The sequence below is a fragment of the Podarcis raffonei genome, chromosome 2 (genome assembly GCF_027172205.1).
Source record: "Podarcis raffonei isolate rPodRaf1 chromosome 2, rPodRaf1.pri, whole genome shotgun sequence".
Taxonomy (NCBI): Eukaryota; Metazoa; Chordata; class Lepidosauria; order Squamata; family Lacertidae; genus Podarcis; species Podarcis raffonei.
In genome coordinates, this window is record NC_070603.1 from 67,416,663 (window position 1) to 67,432,257 (window position 15,595).

Consider the following 15,595-nt stretch of genomic DNA (forward strand, 5'->3'; position numbering starts at 1 on the left):
TGCACTGGCATGCTTTAGAATTGCTATGTTGGGCAGGAGCTGGGGCAGAGCAATGGGAGCTCACTCTGTCGCAGGGATTCGAACTGCCTTCTGACCGGCAAGCCCAGTTGTTACCTTTGTTCCATACAGCTGATGTACAAAAGAAAAATTCTTATTATATATTTTAAAGAAATCTAATCCTAATCTAATAAATCTCCTTTACATAAAGTGGAATAAATAGGATAGCTTAGATAGAGCAGAATATATAGAGTAACACTTCCATTCGGACAGTGTAAGTTAAAGGTTCACATACTCAGTACACCATGAGAAAAGTAACCTAATACAAGTCGTTACTTTACCTATTTTGGATCGCCATGCTGGCATTTCTTTTTCCAACATGTAAAAAATTACATTTTTTTATTGGAAAAAAAATGCCTTGCTCATGTTTGCTTGCACATTTATGCAGTAATGCCATGGAGCGGGTGTGCTTCATTTAAATAAATACTTTACCAAACCTCTATTTTTCCACTTTATTTAACATCAGTTCATGTTGCATTAAATTCTCCTGAACTGAACTGTAGCTTGTGTATTACCCTGCTGAAGATTTTTATGCAAAGGAGGGGATAACCCCATTTCCATGCTAAAGTTGCCTTAGCATCCCAGATGAATTGATCTCGCATACCAGTGTTATACACATGACAGAGCAGAGTCTGCAGGAGCTGAGTCAGTCTTGTTGTGTGCCTCCGGTCAATCTGTGCTTTCTTTAACAGGAATAACATTTGAAATCTTCAAAGATTGTAGAGATTCCACCACTGAGAGATTATCTTTGAAGATGTCAAACACTAGGGTAGACAGCCTAGTTTCTGAGACAACCATTGACTCTGCTTTCTCTTAGAGAAGAGGGGCCATGGATGCTGGTTTACTTTTGTATTGGATTTCAGTACAACTAATGTTCCCTCCATGCTCCTACCACAGGCTTGCCATTTTATCATGTGGCTGGCCTGGCCTGGCCTGGCAACAGTACCTGGTATGCTTAGGCAAATACCAGGTTGACAGGGGCTGACACTCCTTGCAGACATCCTTCCTTTTAAAACTGTTCTCTCTTTACCTAGAACAGTGTAATACAAATGGAAACAATTGCTGTAGCTTCCAACCATCCTCATTTTCCCAGAATGCCTCTTGGCCCTCCTTTGGTTTGCAGCATACCCAGCACACTAGTACAAAAGTTAGGAAGAAAGAAAGACAAGAAGACCCCAGGGTGGCACAGTGGCCACCTTGGACCTTGCCCTGGCCCTCCTCAACCCTGGCACCCCCTCTGTGCCTGCCACATAATATCTGGAGAATATAGACACTACAAAATGAGGGTTGGAGTAAGTACACTCACTAAATTTGGTAGATGCTTTGACACCAAACTCATCTGGTTTGAGGGTTTGCCTGTGAGTATTTGAGAACTGGACTTTGTGGGTCAGAGCTTACTTTTATAATGAGTCTCTATTGTATAAAGACTCAAGAGCACTTACATTTTGTGTGAAGTCCACTGTTCCCGGAGTCCACAGTTTGTGGGGTCACAGCAGCCATTTCAGCTTCAGCCCAACCATTCCTGCTTTCCATAAAGATTGGCTTGAAACGAGGCAGGTGTAACTGCTACTGTTCTTTCTCACTTTTGGAAGGAGAAGGGAGCTAGCAGCTCAGGCGGGTCTAATAACTGCCTGCCATGGTTTGGCAAATCCTGATCATGTGCTGTTTTGCGTCGATTACATTTGTCATGGTTCATCTCAGTTGTAACGCCTGTCGGTCAATTACACAAGTTTGGCTGGCTAAAAACCCACAAACTAAAGATGGGATAAACTTCATTTCATCCCAATCTGACAGAGTTCATGAAACTATCATTCTGGTACAGATCATTTGTAACCTGGGAATGCAACAAACATTTGTATAACATATATTTTTTTATAACTTCTTTTTATTCATTTTCTATAACCAAACAACAGCAAAGCAAGAAAAAGAAAAATAGCCAACACATACCAAAAAAAGAAAAAGAAAAGAAAAGAAAACAACCAAATCAAAACACCTAAACCAACCAAAAAACCAAACATTAATTAACAATAAATAACGTTTGACTTCCCTCCATCTCCGTTTTGGGTTATGTGAATATTAAATCCATTCTGCAGTTTTTCATTTTTTAGCGTAAACACATCGCAAGGGTTATATTAAACCTACTGTGATTTTTATATCTCTAGAATTTGTTTCCATATATGTTATGAATTTAGACCAATTGTCGATAAACCTTGAACCTTTTTGCTGTCTAATGCTCTGCGTCATTTTTGCCAGATCCATATACTCAAATAATTTAATTTGCCAATCTTTAACGGTCGGGGTATTTGGGGTTTTCCAATTTTGTGCTAACAGAATCCTGGCAGCTACAGTTGCATATTGAAACATTATATAATCTTCTTTCTTAATCTCCTCTCCGATCATTCCCAGAAGGAAGGCTTCGGGCTTTTTGACAAAGGTGTATTTAAGTATTTTCTTTAGTTCGTTGTAGATGGAATCCCAAAATTTTTTAACTTCTGCACATTTCCACCACATGTGGTAGAAGCTTCCCTCTTTAGATTTACACTTCCAACACCTTTTGTCGCCAGTCTTATACATTTTTTGCAATTTCACAGGGGTGATGTACCAACAATACATCATCTTTTCCATATTTTCTCTGAGGGCAGTACAGGCTGTAAATTTCATTCCTTTAGTCCACAACTTCGTCCATTTTTCAAAATCCAAATTATATCCAATGTCTATTGCCCATTTTACCATAACCTCCTTAACCTCTTCGTCCTTGGTGTCCCACTCTAATAGCTGATTATACATTTTAGATAGCAGTTTAGTTTTACTTTCTATTATCTCTACCTGGAACTTTGATTTTTTCTCATTCATTCCAATCTTTTTATCTTCCTTCCATAAGGCATTAATTTGATGATACTGCAGCCAACCTGTTAATTTGCTTTTTAACTCTTCATAAGATCTAATTTTCCATCCTCTTTCCGATCTTTCCAGGAGGTCTTCATAGGTCAATCTCTCACCTTCCAGGTTTGTTTTTTTGGTAGTTAATATGTCGATAGGGGATAGCCACCAGGGGGTATTTTTTTCCAGTAGTTTTTTATTCTTTTCCCACACTTCTAACAATGTTCCTCTGATAATGTGGTTTGAGAAGCCTTTATGCACCTTTTCCTTATTCTGCCAGAGATAAGCATGCCAACCAAATCTTAAATCGAAGCCTTCTAAATCTAGCAGATCTGTGTTTTTTAAAGTAACCCATTCTCTAAGCCAACAAAGGCACGAGGCTTCATAATACAGTCTCAGATTTGGGACCGAGAATCCTCCTCTGTCTTTTCTGTCCATTAGCAGTTTAAATCTAATTCTCAGTCTTTTACCTTGCCATATAAATTTAGAGAGAATTTTTTGCCAATTTTTAAATATTGCACTTCCTCTAATCACTGGGACATTTTGGAATAAAAATAGAAGTTTCGGTAATATACACATCTTGGTTGCAGCCATTCTGCCTGACCAGGAGAGTTTTATCCTATTCCAAGTATCTAGTTCCTTTTGGATTTCCTTCCAGGTGTTTGTATAGTTATCAGCCATTAAGTTTATATTTTTCATCGTTAGCCACACTCCTTGATATTTTATCTTTTTTGCTTCTTTGATTCCCGATTGGAGTTCTAGCTGCCTCCTTAGATCTTCTCCCATATTCTTAACCATCATTTTAGTTTTAGTTTTATTTAACTTGAAGCCCGCTACTTTCCCAAATTCCTCTAGAAGTGCCAGAACTTTGTCAGTACTCTGTATCGGGTCCTCAACTGATATTACCAGGTCATCCGTGTATGCTTTCAGTTTGAATTCTTTCACCCCAATTCTAATTCCTCGTATCTCAGATGTGTTCCTTATCTTATTTGCAATTACTTCCAACACCATTATGAAAAGAAGCGGTGACAAGGGGCAGCCTTGTCTCGTACCCTTTGAAATTTCAAATGTGTCAGATAAGTTGTTATTAATAATCAGTTTGGCTCTTTGATTTGAATAAATTGCTTTGATTCCCTCCATGAAAGCACCTTCTATCCCTGCTGTCTCCAAACACTTTAATAGGAATCGCCATGATACATTATCGAATGCTTTTTCTGCATCGATAAAAATCAATGCTGCAGGAATTTCGTTCTTCTTTTCCAAATATTCAATGATATTTATTATATGCCTAACATTGTCTTTTAATTGTCTATTAGGAAGGAAACCAGCTTGATCCGTATGTATTGCATTTTTAAGATAATTCTTAAGTCTGTTTGCCATTATCTCAGCGAATATTTTGTAATCGTTGTTAAGAAGTGATATCGGTCTGTAATTTTTTATGTTTAATTTGTCTGAGTCCGCTTTAGGTATCAGCGTTATGTGAGCGTCTTTCCAGGAGTTCGGTATCTCACCTCCTTGTAGAATATTATTCATTACCTCACATAACACCGGGGCTAAGTATTCTTCGAGGGCTTTATAGTATTTGGCCGATAATCCATCTGGACCTGGTGCTTTCCCCAGTTTTGTTCTCTTTATTGCTTCCTGAACTTCATCTACTGTTATGCACATTTGTATAACATAGATGCACGGGTTATCTATGGGTGTATGCGCCCTGTTATGTGTCTACTCAGTGGCAAATCTGGCTTTTCATTTGTTTTGATTTATACAGGAATTTGTATCTCACCTTTCTAGTGCCTGAGAGCAGTGCTTTTTTCTGGGGGTACCCAAGTGTACGCAGTACCAGCACATTTTTTCTAGAAGAAAAGCACTGGTTAGAAGTATGGCACTTTATGTAACAACTTCATGGTGACTGGCACATATTTTTTTCTAGAGGAAAAGCACTGCTTAGGAGTCACACAGGGTTGCTAACAACCACTACAAAATACAATACTTTCCAAAAATACCCTATATTAAGAACAGAAACTGGTGCAGCAGATTCAAGCAGGCACGGGACAAAACCAGTTCTCTGTTTGCTAAATCAGAAGCCCATCTAAACTTTCAGGACAGGTGTAATATGATGCATTTACTACAGTGGTACCTTGGGTTAAGTACTTAATTCATTCCAGAGGTCTGTTTCTAACCTGAAACTGTTCTTAACCTGAAGCACCACTTTAGCTTATGGGGCCTCCCACTGCCTCCGTGCCACCGGAGCATGATTTCTGTTCTCATCCTGAAGCAAAGTTCTTAACCCGAGGTACTATTTCTGGGTTAGCGGAGTCTGTAACCTGAAGCGTATTTAACCCGAGGTACCACTGTATTTACTATTGCATTTGGACCCAGCACAGTTTCAAGGTAGCGCCAGCGTACCTTGTATTGTGATAATCCCGTCAGATGGCTAATTATGGCATGTGTCATAGTGGATGGGCCTGACCTCATCAGGAATGGATGCAGTTGGCATACCAGCCTAAGCTGGACAAAAGCACTCCCAGCTGCAGCTGCCACCTGAGCATCCACAGTAGATTTCAGCACCAGGGACAAGAAAGGTACGCATACCCTGAATTCTAAATTTTATTGCATAATTGGTCTGAATAATAGAAATGCTTGTGCATAGCATATCAATAACAAGGGTTTATTTGAGGGAGGGAGGGAGGGAGGGAGGGAGGGAGGGAGGGAGGGAGAGAAAAGGGTTCTGAATACTTTGCTTTATTGAAAACTTCCACCAATGCTTCTGTTGCTTTAGTTAATCAAATTCTTCTATTGCTGCAGTGGGAGTTTAACGCATTCTTGTAACTTCCTGTCTTAGTCCCAAAGGTTTAAACATTATTTCATAATTAGCCTTTACAGTTATGCTATATGTTCAGAAAGGAGGGGAGAAAGGAGGAAAGTAGCTTCCCTTCTCCTCCTTTTTTCTTTTTACAGGTAGAATGATTGTTTCTATCTGGGGATTAAAAAAGAAAAAAGAAATGTATGCATGTATGTCAGAGAGAAAGAGCAAGAGTTGATCTGCTCTTTTTTTTTTAATAAAAAAGGTTCTTCTTCCGTTAACACAAGAAACACCAACTCGTGAGCATTGGTGGGATCCTATTTGGGCACATGCTAGGCTGAAGATAGAAAACGCCATATGAGACTAGCTGGGGGCAAGATGCTCCTGTTCATGGCTGGCTCATTCAAAGCATAACCCAGCCCTGAGGATCCTTCTACAGCAGCAGCAGCAGCAGCAGCAGCAGCAGCAGCAGCATAAGCATAGGGGGCAGGGTCAGAAAGAGTGACAGCAGGGCCCTCTTGGTGTCTGCAGGGCTGCGCTCACAGGGATGGAGAGGGGTGAGGTGACAACGAGGTCGGGGGAGTTCTGTATTGGTTTCCTATTAAGTGTTTGTGCAGAAAGTGAGTTGTGCAGCCACCTGGTGTGGTCAGACAAACTGCATCTCTCCCACTCTCACTCATTATATATATAATAGGGTACAGGCAACAACACATTGAGCATATCACCATTTTGTACAAATAGACTAATTGAAATTAACACTGCCAAATCTGTCATTGACAGGATAAAATCTGACAAAAATGTGCATTTTTCACTTTTTAAAAATTCAGGCTTTGTGTGCGTGTGTGTTTAAAGTTGTTTTGGTTTTAATGTATTTTTTAAAGCATTAAAAAAAAACCTTTCAAAAATTGGAGCAAAGTTAGACTGGGATAATTTTCCAGCAACGTTTTGAAAAGAAAATATAATTATAGAAGAATACAGGATTCCCTGTGTGTGAGCGTGTGTTTGTGTGTTACAGTTTCGGCAAATAGTAAAATTGTAGACTCACCTTACAATAGCCCTACTAGGAGCCCATTTCCCAAATGTTTTGCTTAGAAGGAAGTTATCTGCTTTGGCTCAGCCTATAGCCGAAGTCTTTGTAGGAACATTTTCTGAGGGGCAAGAAAGAACATGGGAATCAAATGGTTAATTTCTGCCTTCGGCACCAGGAAAAAAGAAAATACATGCAAGCAAGGAAAAATATTAGTCTATGTCTTTTGAAAGCCTCTGAAAAGATTTGTCTGAAGCGTGTATTTTAATGGGAGCCATACAGGTGTTTTCTGAGCTGTGGAGCGCCTGCGAGCAGGGCCTGGGGGCAAACCCAGGAATATGGTATAATGTAACAAGAAACCTTCCTCCACCACTCTGCATGCTTCAGTAGGAAAATGCAAATCAACTCATTTCCTCTTTTGAGGAGGACTTTAGATAAGGGGTCCTGGGGCAAAGTAACCCCTTGCGCATTCCTTCTTCCATCAGCCATTCTCCTGCTTTGCCTAGAATGTGCTGTGGGGGTAACAGCAGGCACTGAGATGAGGGAGCAGATGCATACTAATGAGATGAGCTGGGGGTATAAGAAAGAAGAGCTGTGTGTGTGTGTGTGTGTGTGTGTGTGCGCACGCCTATGTGTGTAAAAGGGGAGCTGCTCTTTTTTTTGCCAATTCTAAGCATGTTCAGAATCAGGTTGTCCAAAAGATTTGTTAGGAGCCAATTGTGCAATGCTCTCACTCACTGACAGTATCCCTGCATGCGCACATTGAATTAATCTCAAGTGAAAATCGCTGCAACCTGAAAATAAGTCATATCGCTCCCCTACCTCTGTGAAAAACGCAACAGACCCCTGTACTGCTAAAGAGGCATGCTTATCACTGAGTCAGTTTCTGCTTCCTGATTCATTCCACCCCCACCCCATTTTGTTGTTTTAGGTTAGAATACTGTGTTTTGTTTTTCCATTTGTCTGGAAAGGCAAAATACAGTGGTACCTCGGGTTACATATGCTTCAGGTTACAGACTTTGCTAACCCAGAAATAGTACCTCGGGTTAAGAACTTTGTTTCAGGATGAGAACAGAAATTGTGTTCCGGCGGCATGGCGGCAGCAGGATGCCCCATTAGCTAAAGTGGTGCTTCAGGTTAAGAACAGTTTCAGGTTAAGTACAGACCTCCGGAATGAATTAAGTACTTAACCCGAGGTACCACTGTACTCCCATATTCATGTTAAGCCTTTTAGTGACGGTTTAGTGACAATAATCAATGCTAGTCATCATTATTACTGTTTATTTCCCAGTTTTTCAGGGGACTTAGAAATGATTTTCATATGCCACAGATTTTTCATCCTCTTCACTTGTTTAAAAGGTGGTTCCCCCTATGCAACTACTAACTACTGCTTAGTGCAGAGATAACCAACATAGCACCCCCAGATGTCACTGGATTGCAATTTCCATCAGCTCCAGCCAGGATGGCCAATGGTCAGGGATGATGTGAGTTATTCTCCACACCATTTGGTGCACACAACATTGGCTACCCCTAACTTAGTACTATGCAGTTTAAGGTGAATACAGACATCATCATTAGGACTGTTGCTGACATATCCACCAAGCCCATTGGAAGGTAAGCTCAAATGAACAAAAAGAGAGGCAGAGAAATTATTGTTCATCATCATTGAAATATGTTGCTATAATTAAAGGTACAGTCAATGCTTTAAAGAGAATCAGGCATTTAACTAACACCACAATCATAGCATGGACCTACTCAGAAGTAAGTCCGACTGTGTTAAATGGGACTTATTCCCTAGCATGTATGTTTAGAATTGTAGGCTTAAAATCTCTAGGGCTCTGAGGCTGCAATCCTATACCCTCTTACTTGACATTAAATTCCATAAAACCCAAGGAGACTTACTTCTCAGTAGGCACAAAAAGGATTATACTGTGATTCTATTAAGGAATTATTAGCTGCTTAATCACCTGCCTTTAAATTGATTGATAAATTGACTGATTATGTTTACATATGCCCCAAACTTCAGTATAGGTACATTTTTTGACATACTGAAGGAAATCTAAGAGAAAATTCAATAAACACACACGACTTCTCAACATTAGGAGGAAATAACGGATTAATATGATGAAAGCTTGCAGCCCTAGTATTCACATACTATGGTTAAATTTCTATGGCCCTTCAATGCATTCCTGATGACTGTGGAATTTGTGTTTCGTATTAGACAGCCACTTTCAGGCCCCCCAAATGGTTATTCAAAAGCACAACTTACACCTCATAAGAAATGATACCCTGCTTATACCACTCTTGGACTACTGAAAGCTACTGAAATTGCCACACTGCTGGACAAATTCTCTGCCCTATGGTGACATAAAATTAAAGCACAGTCATGGCTTTTCCATGGGTGCTCACTGTACATGTCCAGATCATCATGATAATTCTGCGGAAGAGGCTAGAGACCACAGATGTGGTGCCTGCAAGGCCCAAACTGGGATCCCATCCCCAACCTGATTATTACCCAGCAGTGGTGGCTTAGCGAGGGTGCTTGACCTCCCCCTTTCATAGAATCATAGAGTTGGAAGGGACCCTGAGGATCATCTAGTCCAACCCCCTGCAATGCAGGAATATGCAGCTGTCCCATACGGGGATCGAACCTGCAACCTTGGTGTTATCAGCACCATACTCTAACCAATTGAGCTATCCAGGTGCTTTGTTTGACTGCTGCTCAGCAGACATGGACTTCATTGTGCAAACCCACACAGACAATGAGTAATAAAACAACTCAGTTGATCTGGATAACCAGAGGCAGGTATTTCAGCAGCTACTGAAGCCACTTCTGAAAAGGCATGAAAAATCCAGAGTCTCTATAGCCCCAGTGCACTGTTTTCAGTGTCTTTATTGCAGAGGTGGGGATGGGAATGTGCTGTTTTTGCCTACATGCCATATATTCCTTTGTTGCTGTCTTCTTCGTACCTTTACCAGTTGTGGCCAGTGTTGTCCAGCAGTCAAGCATCCCAGGAAGGCAGCAGAGCCCAAGATGAAGGCGCCAGATGAGAGTGGAAGGGAATGGTCCAGCAACAATAATTCTGCTTCCTCGGTGTTCTGTTCTCCTCTCGAAGTGACTGGTGCCGTTATGGAAATTGAAATCTCTAACCCTCAGACCAGAAACCTAACTTCACAGACTTACTTGGTATGTAAAAATATTCCATTTAAATCAGCAGTAAAGCTAACATGAAAGTGCCAATAAATAATATATGCAAAGAGTTTTTTTTATCAATATATAAAGAAAATGTGGAGTTGTGAAGCTGTTGAAAACAAGCATTAGGAGATGTAATGAAGCAGGAATTAGAACAGCACAGTTCCTCTGGCCATTATAAATGAGAACACCGGGTACCTTGAGAACAGGAAAACTGATGAGTACAGTCTGTTCAGGAGAGAAGGAGGGAAATTTCCCCCAGGAACACATTTCAAATTACTTATTTATGAACTGATGAACTGGGAGACCACCTATAGAGAGATAGGAGCAAGCAGTCTGCTGCAGACAGCTACAGAACTCCGAACTAATTGTGCTGCTGTTTTCTGTTATAACTCCTGCTATCCAGCTGGGCTTTGGAAGCAGGAAATTTAGGCACCAAGTCAAAGTCGCGCTTTCCCTCCTTCTCGCCGGCATAAATATATATATACATGGATATGTTAATCTGGCAGAACCGCTGGTCAAGGGCTTGGGAAAGCTGCTGCCTTTGTCTCACAAAGTGTAAGGGAGGGGCAGGGTATAGCGGTGGGCATGGAGGAAGAGGACTTTCAAAGGAGAGGCTCTGAAACGGCAATAAGTTCTCCTGGAAATGTGCAAGTGTGAAAGACGTCATGCAGCTTCTTGTAAACGTATACCACATACATGGGTGTAGACCAGCTTTCCCAAATGGGCATCCTCCACATGCTATTGGATTGCAGCTTCCATCATTCTGACCATTGGCCATGCTGCCTGGGGCTGATGGCAGCTGGTGTCCAAAATGCCTGGAAGGCTGGTGTAGACCATGTGACTAGCTTCTGATCCCTAGGGATGACAAGAGGAGTCCTGTATCTGAAACAAAATGCCGCTGAACACATTATGATGACGGAACCAGTTCTCTGTTTATTAACAATTATCTCTTCCCATTCATAAGCCTTTGTCTCCAACTCAGTATTTATGAGAGTGTCTGGATGTAATTGTTTTGTCACTGAAAGCTCACAGCAATATTTTCCCCGCTCTAATAATTGCACAATACTGTTGTCAGATAAGTCTTTGTAATCACTCTTTTACAGTTATGGAATTGGGGAGGGGAGTGTTGGTCATCCAATAGGTAAACTTGCATCAAACTGTTGATATTTGACCTCTGACATCCAGCGAATGAGACCAGGATTCAACCCACTGAGCCTTGTGCATGAGGGTGGGCTGATATACACAGGAAGTGTTGTATAGGGCTTTCCCATTGCTTTCAGTGGAGGATGGCATCTCTGCATTCGTCAGTCAGTAGAGCATGGTGGGTGGGGGGTTTGAAGCCCCACACTGGGAGAAAGATTCTTGCATTCCAGTTCTACAGTGCTATTATTCCACAGGGGCCAGGTTGCCCCCAAGATTGAGGGGGTCCAGGGTGCATCGTGTGTGTGTGTGTGTGTGTGTGTGTGTGTGTGAGAGAGAGAGAGAGAGAGAGAGAGAGAGAGAGATCATGGGCATTTTGCATGCTTGTGACATCACATGCAGAATGTGCGCAAAGTCATGCCCTCTGGAGGAGGCCAAGTGCTCTGGTGGAGCTGAGCGCTGAAGTTGCGATGCATGTTGCGTGTGATGTTGTGTGCGTGCAATACCCGACTGGCCCCCTCAGCATTGAGGGGGCTGGGACCCCTTGAAACAAATATCGAGTTGGCACCCATGCTCCAATATTAAAGTCAACAGGGAACTGAGTCAATGGAGCAGGAGTTCTTCATTTCCTTCAGTGTGGGCAGCTTGCTGGGATGGCTGTAAAGAATGGGAGATGCTTCTTGATCTAGCCCATCATGCTTGGAATGATGTGAAGGGGCTGCCACATCAAGGGCCTGGTCCAGAATGGGAACAATATATTACAATGCCTCAGCTCAACTGATGAGTCTGCCAAGGACTTCAAGAATCAAAACCCTCCTACAGAAAGTGAGAATGCTATATAAATATCAGGAACTTCTTCCATTGCCTAGTTAACAAAGCTATACTTTCTGTTGCACCTTAAGCCTCCACTTTCACTCCATCTGCAGCAACTGAACTTGGGGACTGTAGTTCAGAGACTAGACAATCAAGGTCTGGATTTGATATGACTCCCTATAGCCCTGACATGCGCCAGTCAGAAGAATTACATCAATATGTGCTTTCCTTTGGCTTCTCAATCACAAAGTAGTTAAATATGGAATCAGCTACAAGTGGAATCCAAAGGATAGTCAATGAACTATATATATTTTGTCTGATTATACAGTTGTACCTTGGAAGCCAAACACCTTGGATCCCGGACAAATCGGCTCCCGAATGATCAAACTGCAGAAGTGAGTGTTCCAGTTTTCGAACGATTTTTAGAAGCCAAACATCCAGCGCAGCTTCTGCAGCTTCCAGTTGGCTACAAGGATGCTTCAGCAGCCAATCCGAAGCCACGCTTTGGTTTTCGAACGGTTGCAGGAGTTGAACAGACTCCTGGAATGCTTTCTGTTCAAAAACCAAGGTACCACTGTATGTACCATACCCTGGGCTTGTATGATAAAGGGTTGGTTATGAATAAATTAGCTGAATGAGTCAATCATAGTCAAACATCTTTCATTACATTTCCTCTAGCTACATATAGGGAAGAGGTCACATTTTCTATAAAAGATGGAAGACCAGGAGCCTTGGGTGTCTTCTGCCTTTGTAAATTATGCTCACGCAGGACAATCATATTTGTATTGTGGTGGCCAATACAAATCATTTGTGGCTAACTTTGGAGAGCACAAACAACTTGGATGTTTCAGGCATCTGAATTGGGACACAAAAGAATCAACACCCATCTAAGAACACGTCCCTGCATTAGTTAGCAATTCAGAATGATTTCCAAAGGCAATCCGTAAGTCTCCAATGATATCTGTCTGACAACTACTTAATCTCACCGAGAACTGGTGTTAAACGACCTGTCATCAATACTGCTTCATAGTGCTATGTCTTGAAAGAAGGGGATGGGGGCTTCAATCATTTGGAATAAATTATAACTTTTTTAGAAGACTGTCTGCTGATAGCATTACTATACTGAACGGAAGATGACAGTTACCATGTAGACAGGGTGGCACAATGAAAACTGCCAGCTACTAGTAGATTCCATACCACTTTTGGGCTGCTGAGCTATCAAATTAATGTCAAAGTAATTGTCACTTGTGAATATAACTGCCAGCATAACCAAATTTGGATTTTTTAAATAAAAAAAATAAAAGGGGGAAAACACTGCAGTTGAGCAGGCTCACAAACTGTTCTGTTCATTTTTTAAAAGTTTCACTAAGTCCATTAAATACTCCTTTCTTTCAGAAAAATTGTTTTCTTTAAGTTTAAGCAGTGTAGAAAGTTTGAAGGCTTGGATTTAAAACCAATACCTTGTGTGTGTGCGTGCGCACGCACATGCCAATCATTTAATAATTACTAGTTTCCTTGTTACCCAGTTATTTATGTATCAAAACATTTACATCCTGACTTTCCATTGGAAAATAAATAAATCAGAATGCAGCCAGTGATCATTAAAATCCAGCACAAATATCAAAGCCAGAATGTAATCAGAACAAATTAAATCCACAACAATCTATCATAATGACACCAGCAAATGAATACACATTTACTCCAGAGCCATCATACAGTTAATGGAAGAACACCCTTTCAGCAAACCAGGGCATCCCATCTACAAGTTCAATGAATGTAGAAGGGAAGAAGTGGGATCTTAGCCACAAGTTATGCTTGTTCCATGTTGCTGCTGATCATACACCTTGTTGCCTTTGCATTTAGCAATAGTGTATAAGGGAACTATACTGTATACAGCCCATATCTCTCTGCTCCGAAGTAGTGATAACATCTCAAAATTTAGAGGAGTAATGATAATATTTCAAATTTAATGGACTCAGAGCATCATTAATATTATGAGTGAGCATATTTGGGCGAGTCTCTGTTTAATTCAGGTACAATCACATCATGTTTTAATGTCTCCCTGAAACTGATGAATGAGATTTGGAATTGGGTGTCATCAATATGCAGTGACAATCAACCATGTTTTTTCCTTTATATTCCCCCTAAGTAGTATTTCCTAGCTTATTGCCCTCCAGATGTTTTGGACTGCAATTCCCATCGGCCTCCGCCAGCATGGCCATTGAGCAGGATGGCCAAACTTCTGGGGAGTTGGGGAAGGCTGCCCTAAAGGACCAGATTCACAGACTGAGTGCTTATTGATCCAGCGTTGTAGCTAGAGGCTTAAATGGCATCATTGGCATGGAGTAACAGAGGTGGATTCAGGAGAGCGCAACCAGTTCAGTCGTACTGGGCGTGGAGCCTTGGGGCTGCAACTTTGACTTACTATGGAGTGTGAGAGCCACTGGATTTTGGCACTGCTTAGATTTGAGACCCCAAGATTCGCCACTGGGAGTACCGTTCACCAGCTGAGCTTGGTGTGCAAGCTATTGTTAGAGAAAGCTTGCCTATGGTTTTCCATACGTTTTCCATGTTCCTGCCCTAAATAATATTTGTCTAACCTGAATGACTTGACAAGTGGGTTAGGCAAATTAATTGAAGGTAAGGCTACCAATGGCTCCTAAGCCCAGGGCCAGCATCCTCCCATGGGGCAGCACTCCTATGGGTGCCCCACCCACCACTGCCAATGCTAGAGAAGTGAAGAGAAGTGGTGGTGCTGGCTTCTGATGAGAGCTCGGGGGGTGGGGTGGCACCTCAGGCACTGAAATGGACCACTCCTGACCAACCCTGATGGGTATTTCAACCTCCACAGTTGGAGGCAGTATGTTTCTGAATACCAGTTGATGGAAACAATGGGGGAAGGTGCTCTTGCACTCAGGTCAGGCTTGTGGGCTTCCCGTGGGCTTCTGTGATGGGCCACTGGCCTGATCCTGCAGGCTCTTCACCAGACATTAAAATGTCTGTAAAAATGTGTCATCAGCAAATTCTGTGATGTGTCCAGCTGAAATCAACAGAATTGTTGTGACTGACTTTGGTAGTTTATGAGAAAGCTTATGGATCCACAGTGAAGAACAGATGGATCCCAACAGGAAAATCAACACTGCTGTGTAATATATATGGACGACATGAGGAATGGATAAGCCAATGGGTCAGGCAATTAATTGACAGTGTGCTTGACGATACAATGGATGGGTGAGTGGATAGATCAATGGATGGATTAGTTGACCCCCCCATTTTTTCCTTTTTAAATTTCCCATGAAACCATGCCTACAATAGTCTCTTGGGAAAATGGCTATAGCAAGAATATAGTCAGTTTGTATCTGTGATTGAGAGACTGGAGTGTATCTCACTGAAGAATAAAATGTCTTCTGCTAATAACACTTGAAAAAATAAGGAGGAAAAGTTGCATAGAAAAAATGCAATTCGTAAAGTTAAATTGGCATTACATTTGAAGGATAATTTTTGTGCATAGAGGAAAATGCTGCTGCTGCTGCTGAGTCAAGGAGAGCATGGGATTCCTGAAAGGTCTCCTATGAGATAAGGCATTTGCTCATTTTGGCAAAGCAGGGCCTCAGTAGTTTTCCCCTCCGACTTTGTACATTGCAGGCATGAAGTGCTATGATGACTAGGCTCCCTAGGA

At 41.6% G+C, this 15,595-nt stretch overlaps 1 long non-coding RNA gene across 1 annotated transcript in view; it reads left to right on the top strand.

Moving 5' to 3' along the window:
* The first annotated feature begins 5,453 nt into the window (after nucleotides 1–5,453).
* Nucleotides 5,454–15,595, top strand: part of LOC128408019 (uncharacterized) — a 72,346-nt gene continuing 62,204 nt past the window's right edge. The window contains exons 1-2 of the long non-coding RNA XR_008328954.1: nucleotides 5,454–5,519; nucleotides 9,747–9,954. This is a non-coding gene — a long non-coding RNA (uncharacterized LOC128408019). The remainder of the gene's footprint in view (nucleotides 5,520–9,746; nucleotides 9,955–15,595) is intronic.